At 38.1% G+C, this 9,314-nt stretch overlaps 1 long non-coding RNA gene across 1 annotated transcript; it reads left to right on the top strand.

Moving 5' to 3' along the window:
* The first annotated feature begins 3,966 nt into the window (after positions 1–3,966).
* On the top strand, positions 3,967–8,523 carry LOC136291001 (uncharacterized). Its single transcript, XR_010721415.1, has 4 exons — positions 3,967–4,046; positions 4,971–5,093; positions 7,222–7,318; positions 7,940–8,523. It is a non-coding gene; the product is annotated as an uncharacterized lncRNA (long non-coding RNA).
* The last annotated feature ends 791 nt before the right edge of the window (positions 8,524–9,314 follow it).

Consider the following 9,314-nt stretch of genomic DNA (forward strand, 5'->3'; position numbering starts at 1 on the left):
GCTGGTTTTGCCAGAAGTCTGTACCTGAGCCTCTGTAACAGAGGGTGCAGTGGAATCAGTTCTTTTCTCCTCTGATCCTTTCGCAGTAGGGTGCACTAGCATAGTGATGTGGAGACTTCAAAATAGAGGGAAATGGAGCAAGAATACAGGAGAGAGAATACAAAAACTGTGGGAAAGAAGTGAAAGCTGACAAATTAGATTGTGAGGCCGTTGGGCTTGCTATGGCTGTGCAGGGTATAATGTTACTGGGGCAGTCAGGATATGAACAATAATGAGAGTTTAGTTGATGAGATGCACAGTGGTTAGCTGAAGTAGTACTTTTTATTGATTTTTCAAACTATTTAATTCTTTCTTTTTAGCTTACTCAGGTATCTATTTAGTTGGCATCTGTCTTAACTTCATATATCATTGTAACTGTTTTCTTCCCAGACTGACTGCTACTTAAGGGATAATAGGAAGGATGCTCTGTTTTACTAGACAATAATATGGTTCCTGCTTGAATCAATTACAAGGCTGAAGGGAACCTGATTATTGCCAGAGAAAATGGGGCATCCCTCCTATTGTGCTTAATATACTGGAAGTGAACCAATAAAGTTGATTTTTGGATACAAAGTTAATTACATTGAAAAATCAGCTGTAATCCATCTGATGAATACTGCTTTTAAACACGCAGAAGTATACTCATTTAGGCCTATTATTTCGTATTTGTAGGAATTAGGGTCTCTATAAAGTTAGCTGATCAATTTAATTTTAATTGTTCCCTTATTATGGAAAGAAGTATGGAATGGAGATAATACTCATATACCCACCTCTTAAGGGTGTCCTGAGAATTAAACAGTTAATGCTTTTACAGCACTTTTAACATTTACAAGGAATACAAATGCTTTGCAATATTAAGTAATAATTAGTATTAAGCAGGAGTAGCTAAGAGAGGTTACAGTTTGCTTTCTTACACCTTTTCCAAACCCTACTGCTTATTAGGAGGAACCCCATGCAGAGCATAGAGAATGTCCTGCATTAGGAAGACAATTTACATCTGCCTTCGTTTCAGTAAATCAAGCCTTCTGGTTCTCCCTTTTTCTTCTCACAAGTGAGAGTTTACTGACAATGCAAAATTGTACCTTTAAGCAAGGCTGTGTGTAGGCAAAACATTCCTACAAGCTGCTAGAGGAGATGGAACATGTTGGAAAATAGGCCAGCTGGCTGCCCGTTTACTCTTTATCAACTTTCTCCCTTCCACAACTGGGCCCTCGGTAATGCTGAGATTTTCTATGATAGCCTAACCAATAAAAGAGGAAAGGATGACCTTTGTGATAAAAATCTACCAGTGGCAGAAAGGACACACTACAATACCCGATTTCCTCAGCTCTTGGGTCCTTCATCTACTGTGGAAGAAAAATATATAAGAAAAAAGAACTGGGTGTGCTGCAAGTATTTACATATTCATAAACTTGTACCTCTGATGTTGCAGTTCCTGAGCTCCATCCAGGGAACAACAAGTGGCCCTTGGTACAAATGTGGGAATGTGGAAATGTATGTCAGTCCTGATTAACAAAATCAGGATTCCACAAAAGGATAATGGACTCACAGGAATTTCATTCCCATCCTCCAATTTTTAAACCATAAACATGTGAAATAGGAAGGCTTTAGTGTGGGAAAGATTAACAAGGAGCAATCTGTGATGGTACATCTTTTACCCACAGTAGTCCTAACTTTGAGTGACACTGTGTGACAATAACTCCGTGTTAGTTTCTCTGGCTGAGAGTCTGCATTTTTACCATAATTTTATGTAATCTTTCCATAAATTTGAAGGGAAATACAATCTCATGTGTTCCTGCCACATTTATTTGTATCACAGGAACCAGTCACTTCAGCTTACAACTTGAAGTTAATAAATTCTGTAAGCAGTTCCACAATGCTAAAATTGGTGGAGAAGGCCACTTCACCCACAGAAAGCACCCACTGTCCCCTTCCAGGGAAGGGTTGTCGTGTTTCAAGACCTCATGTGAAATAACATGTAGGCTAACATTATTCACCATGCTAAAGGCAAAACTCCATCTCTAATGAAAAGTGAGAACAGAGCTCGTGCTGCAGCTATAGAGGAAGGATGGTCCTTCCCAGGCTGTGAAGCCACAAATGCTTTGCTCACTGGTGGAATAATCCTGTTACCAGGACAGACCTTATCTGATTTATTCTGCACAGAGGTAGAAGGGTTCAAGGTTGCTGTGCTGCACAGCCAAACCTTACCTGGTTGTTTGACTGGCAGGGAAATGTGATGATACTTCCATGCAGGTTATTTTTAATACGATCTGCTTTTCTTGAAAAAATAGAAACAGTCTAGTATGTTTAACTGTGGGTTAATTATATCTCCATTTTCAACCAGGGTTTATCCCATCCCCATTATATTTCTGTAACATATTTTGAATGAGCTTTCAATCCTGCCACATCAAGTGCTTTTTTAATGCAATTCTTCTGCTAGTCAGAAATATTAGTAATTAAATTCTCTCAAATACGCTAGTGTAAAGCAGAGGGAGAACATCCCAATTCTATCAGCACTGGTGTTAATTATTTTAGGCAAGCTGTCATTTATGTTTTCTAAAGTGGATTTTGTTCTTGCAGTCAGGAACATTGCTTAGTGCAGAATTAATTAATCATTATAAATATAAAACCTGCAGTATCAGCTTCTGTGTTCAGTAAGGTTTCAAGAGGCAAGGTTGAAGGAGTCAATAGGCTGCTGTGGGGAATCATGGTTTTTTTCATCTGATACAAGGACAATTAAATTATATACCTAATCTTTACAGGAATATGTATTTAAGGCATCATCACAAAATATTAAAAAAAGAAAAATTGATAATTTATTGTGACTGGCAGCTTTTACTAATGCAATATTCTTTTTAAAAATGCTGTATAAAACAAGATTAGTGAGGAAGAAACTGAAAATCTAAGTTAACTATAAATTTGAAGAGTTGTATTTAAAGGTGTCACTGATTTTACCTCTTTGGAAAATGGTTGAGTCATTAATTTCCTCACCATAGTACAAACACCAGCATAAACATCTACAAGACCGCAAAAAACCCCAGATAATGCTCCAACTTTGCCTAGAGCATGCTGTGTAAGAACTGAACGCCAGCACTTAAAACTATGGGGGTGATTTTACTAGAAGAGGCCAAGCAAGTCTGACAGCTCAGAAAAACTGGAATTAATGATGAAATAAACTAAAAAAATTAATCTTGCTATTCAGTATAAGAGATGTTGGCTTTTTCTGTTCTTTACCAGCTCCCTTATTTTCCCCTTGGAAAACAATTAAAGCACATTCTTTCTCAATATAAAAGGGATGTGATTTCATTGTCTAAGACATGCAATGACTTTGCACCAGCAGAAAATTGGCTGATTATTTTCTCATACAAGGATCAAAAATGTGATGTATAGCCACTAGCATTACTGAGTCTCTGGCCATCATGTTGCATGTCTCAATGCTTTACAATATACATATGCTGGCATTTTATCTCCAAAAGCAGCGGACAATATGGGATATTGAGGAGGGGAGGGAAATCAAATCTACCTAGAGATATCTACTCAGAATCTTACGAAATACATGTTGACCTCCTGTTGAAAATGCACTCTCTACTTTCCAAAGGCATTCTATTGCCATGTAGGTTGTACATGATTGAAAGGTATGGGTCTATCTGTGCAATAGATAGTATTAATTATGTAAGCTTCCTCAGTTTTATAGTTTATTGTAAAAGATATTATTTCATTATTTGTACCACAAAAATTATGTTTGTAATGGGATTTTAATTGATTTTGAATCCAATTTTAAAAATCCCTATTTTTAAAACACACCTCAACTGCTGCCACTTTGAATCTGTGCCAAGCTGGCAGACTGTAGCTCATTGTGTCATCATTGAAATGCCTTGCTGCAGTGCTGGAGTTAGGGATTCAGAAATGATCTGCATTTAATACAGTCTCTTAACTTGCAGCCATTTCAGAACTTTGGAATGCTGAAATCTTCAAGAAGCATGCTACTGACAGTCAGTGGGCATCTGGTAGGATTGTACTGTTTTACTTTCTCTTGACACTTGTTGAGCTGATAATCTTTATAAGACGCTTCTATTAAGGAGTGTAATTATTTTCCCAATACCTGCCTGGAGTTTGGTTTTACCTCAAAACCTTATTTACCCAGATAAACCTAGGATTTGGAAGGCATGCAATTGATCAAATACAACTCACAAACATCTTTCCTTGTCTTGGACACAGCATAAATACACATCCAAAATTTAAAGTGGGTAGAAATACAGACAACCAGTCCTTCATTTGGGCTTCTTGTATCCACTCTATGTATCTCTCATGAAGCTATTTCCTGACCCTCTTATACCCATGTTGATATAAAACATGTAGAATTTGAGCTGACATGTTTTAGATAACTATCTGTTATAAGAAAAACAGATGTTATTTTATACATGCAAAAACCTTTCTTAGTATTTGAGATAATGTCATATAATCTCATTTGACTACAAATAGGGGATGTTACTGCCCTCAGGCTGAAGCAAGAGCCTAACAAGCATTGAAAACTGTAGTTCGTCTTCCAAGATCATGTATATTCTGGTATTGCGGATGATGATCTTGGTTCATGTTTCAATCTCTGCAGCTTTCCAGAGCGAACTTTCCATTAACCCAGAAGATTCTAAAAGGTTAATTAATCACTGACTAGGTCTGAGGGAAATTGCAGTAAACTATTGCTCAAAAGTATTAAAGCGCTCTTTACAATTGGCTTCAGGCAATATTACCTAATCCCAGGAATGGTTTTAACCCTCAGGCAGTAGTTCATTGTGGTTGGCCTCCAGTGCAGTCAATAATCAGTATTTGCTATGAGGGCTCTGCTGGTAATTGAATTTTGGTTTAGTGGAAGAACCAAGTATTTCAAAGAAAAACAAAAAAACCCAAAACCCCCCATAACTCCTTTGTTTTAGGTTCTGTGATCCTGTATATTTTGAGAGCATTTTTGATAACCATGACAAAATTAACTTAGAAGGGTGTTACCTACACCTGCTTCTGGAAACAAGAATTTGATCTGCTTTCCTCCCTCCTTATAGGTGAGTCTTCTAACCATTAAGCTTTGAGACATTGATTTTTTTTTTCCTCTTGAAATTGTTCCACATTTCATAAAATGTTCAGACACTAATTAGTGCAGAAGCTGGTACCTAACTACCAAGGCACACTTTTCTTCAGAGCTGTGCAAGTATTCACATAAATGAATGAAGAGGATATCAAGCCAGATAATGAGTCAGCTCCAGGACTGGTATGGTTATGTCGGTGCAGGGCTGTGCCCAGGCTAATTAGCTCATTTGAAGAGAAGAGCTAATTAACTCTGGAAGAGCAGCGAGTGGCTGCTTCTTATATGCAGCTACTATTTCTGCCATTCACATCTGCAGTACCTGTGTAGTTCTGAGTCTACTGTGCAAACCTCTGGATGCAGCATTCCTTAGTTCGGATCATCCCTATGCTCTGAAAATGTACTGCATGGATGTGCTTAACTCCAGTAAATTTGTGGTTGGTCTTTTTTTGGTTCGTTTCTTTCATCATTTTATCTCTGCCTTTGTTCATCATACATACTATAATACTGAAAGCTGTTTAGCAGCACAGTTTGTCTCTCTGAAATAAATGAAAAATATTTTGGGTATGAGAAACATGTGACAGAAGCCATAAAATTGCACAGACAAGAACAATTTCTAATGGCCCCTCTGTTTTGAATGAATGTTATTAGAAACTGCTTAGGTGACATACTCCAAGTGTGTGGCAAAGCAGACAGGCACATGGGTAAATGTACATGTGACTTTTCTAGCAGATACTGATTAGAATTTCCCATTTTAAATGTGTCCTTCTGTTTTCAAATAGCAGCACTACATAAAAGATGCAACTCTATTATTCTGCAGATTCATTTTTTTTATATAAACTCTGAATACAGGCTAATACATCTTCTTTCCCCATGATACCCTGCAGTGTAACCCACTGAATAAAGAATAGCTCCCGATGCAACTGAGCATTATATTATAATGAAGAGACTCAGCTATCAGATTATTAATATTTCTAAATGAAGCAATCATTCTGAAACAAGCAAAATAAGAAAAGTTTCTATTTTATATTTGAATTAGGGTGTTTTCAATCCCATTATTATAAATTAGTTCAATAGAGCTTGCACAAAACAGGTCCAGATAATAAAACTTTTGAATTGTTACATATGTTAAGTTTCTGAGTACTATTGCTTGCCATAACTCAACTAAACAGGCAAGTGAGACATTTAGACACCTGATGGCAATCTTTCATTAAATTTGGTAAAGTATGATTTGTGCCTCATCCTGTATGACAATGTCTCAGACATAACAATACCATTTAGTTTTGTATAGGACTTCAGTAAAAAAAAAAAACACAAAGAAGTCTTATGATGAGATGCATAAAGGAGAGATAACACTTCTTGGATGTGGGTTCAGTGGTTCCCAGAAAGGCAGTATACACAAAAAATTACATTAGCTGAAAAAGTTAGAGGGGAAAACCCAGGAATTTTAAAGCAGCAAAGACAGTTATGCATTTTTGCAGCCAGTTGGAGTGAGAAAAACTGGAAGAAAGTGGCAAAGGGAGGAAAAGGTAAGTGAGGTTTATGTTGTGTTAAATGATGCAACATAACCTAATGCCATGCATGAATTGTGTTACTTCAGAGACTTAAACAGATGCTGTTCACTATTTCTTAGGGCTGACTGGCTAGCTAGGCTAGCTTTCTTATTGCTACGCCAAGTACAATAAACTTATTTTTGCAAAACAAATGTGATCACCTGTGACAAATTCTACCCTTCCTCACTATCTGTAGTCATCTTAAATGTACTAAACTTTGCAGCAACTCCATATTTGAGGTTAGAAGGAAGACAGACTGAAGGGAATGTGCATTCAAACCCATTTGGTAGCTGATGTAACAAATAACAGTCGTAGTGTTTGTCAGTCTGTCAGCACCAAAGACTCTGAAATACACTTCTCCAGAGTTTGACAAAAACCTGTAAGAGGGAATTGTAGTAGTCAGACCCCTTTGGCTCCTGATATGGTTTTGTGGGAGCCAAGGAGGAACACAGAGTTTGGACTCTCTAACTTCTGGATATAAGGATTGTTTCTGCTCTTTCTCTCTTGATGGGCATTAGTTTAATTGTGCATCTGTCTTCCTTGTCTGTCTCCTAGAGAACCCCAACACAATTATTTACACTGGTCGCACTGAAGAGATACTTTATGTGCATCCAATACTTCTGTCCCTGCCTGAAGGGCTCAAGCACAGCTGGTGAGTGGAGACAGATGGAGAAGGGCAGGTAAATTGTGAGACAGCCATGGTTCGCTCACCAGACAGTGGTTTCGTCTCGACAACTGCCCAACTGTGGAAGCATATTGTGAATGCCAGGGGCTGTGGCAACAGAGAAAAAGACTTTGATTAGTTTTCAGGAGGTAGAACAAGAACATGGCACTCTTTCCTTCCTGCAAATATTGTGTTGTCCTAGAAACAGCTTAAAGAAGAGATCCATTTAGTATTATAAATAAGTGTAAGCACAAATGGGTGCTTGGTCCTGGACAAAGCTTCAAGTGACCTATTTATGCTAGAGGAGTCACTCTAGTGTGTTATTGATGTGAGAGACAAATTCAGTTATAATTATTACTTTCTGAAACATCTTTGGTTTTTAGGGAAAAATGGTCCCTGGGATTAGGCTACAGTCTGTAACTCTGAAAGCCTTAAAAATAAACTACTACCTGACAGAGAGAAGCAAAGGCACCAGCCACTAGCATTTACTTTGGAGTAGAGGAATCCCTATAGGAAGGAACAAAGGATCTCTCTCATTATTTTTGTACATATTCCTGAGGGAAAACAATGACAAAAATCAACGGGGTAAATGTTACCCTTTCTTCACAGTTCACCAAGCCACAGAGCATTATGGAGCCATTCAGACAAAAGGCAATACCTGGTTACTTGGGAAGTGTGGAGAGGATGCAAAGTGCCACCTCCTCTTCAGTGGTAGCAGCTGATATTCTTCATCTCTGACAGCTGGTGGGCAGTCAAGATGCAGTCACCCAGCCTTGTGTTTGAATCCTCTTTGAGTGTTTATCTCTCAGATACAACAGACATCAATCTTACCTTTCAAAGATTTCTTTTTTATCAGCATACTACCTCTTCATGAAATAGTTATTCTGTTCTATAGAAGATGAATGAACTGTGTTGAATAGGCAAGAAAACAAATCAGATATTGATTTTTTGCTTTGACCATTGCCTCAGAAAAAAGGCTTCCTGCGGTCATAATGTAAAAACGTGCGAATGTCAAATTAATGTCTCTACATTCAAATTTTATTTAGCACTATAATAATCAAAAGGAGATCCTAAAATTCCTAAAACTGAGTTAATAATTGAAATAGGACATTTGGCTTCTGCTCCAAGTAGTGTTCCTTGAGCAGTACATTGGTCTGAGGATAAGGGGTGGAATATATAAATTTAACCCTTAAAAGAACAGAGTTTAAAAGGAGATAAATGTTTTAAAACATTGTCTTGAGCTCTTCTTTTAATCCCCATAGAATTGAAATAAAACTGTGTGTATCCATGTAAGTAATACTCCTTGCAACCACAAGTGACTATGTTCTCCCCACCCACTTGCCCTCCAAAAGGTTATGACTCACCCTTACCCCAAATAAATTTGAAAAATCAGGATGGATGTCAAAGGAGGTGATATAGGTTATACTCAGGAAAGAAATAAGGAATGAGTAATCACCTCATGGACATATATTAGTTTCCCAACCCTGGTGTGTTTTGGAAGTAGATTTCCAACAAACTTTTACTACATAGGCCACTTCCCACTCACCTTCTAGTGACATTTAGTGGCTTCCAATCAACCACTTTTCCTGTAAACACATCAGCTGCAGTTGCTTTTTACTGGTGTTGCAGCTTAACCCCAGCCAGAAGTCCCACGCAGCCGCTGGCTCACTCCCTGTGAGAGACTGAAATGTTAAAGATTAATGACTCAAACAATCGCCCATTTGCAAAAGCAGCAGGTGCTTTGCTGAGGTCGGATTTGCACACACACCCCTCAGCTGAAGGGGAGGAGGAGATTTCTGGATGTGGTGAAACCCCTGATTTGTGTAAGAACAGCCCAAGTGCAGAATGGGTGTGCACCCACCACCGGAGGTTGACCACAACACACTGACCTTTGTTAGCAACAAGCTGAGTTTTGAGCCAGATAAGGGAAGAGGGAAAGAAGAAGATCTTGCAAGATGGCATAGTGCTTTTTATATGCCTGTGG

The sequence above is a fragment of the Chamaea fasciata genome, unplaced genomic scaffold (genome assembly GCF_029207755.1).
Source record: "Chamaea fasciata isolate MVZ Bird 193981 ecotype frontalis unplaced genomic scaffold, bChaFas1.0.hap1 SCAF_6, whole genome shotgun sequence".
In the NCBI taxonomy this organism is placed as follows: domain Eukaryota; kingdom Metazoa; phylum Chordata; class Aves; order Passeriformes; family Sylviidae; genus Chamaea; species Chamaea fasciata.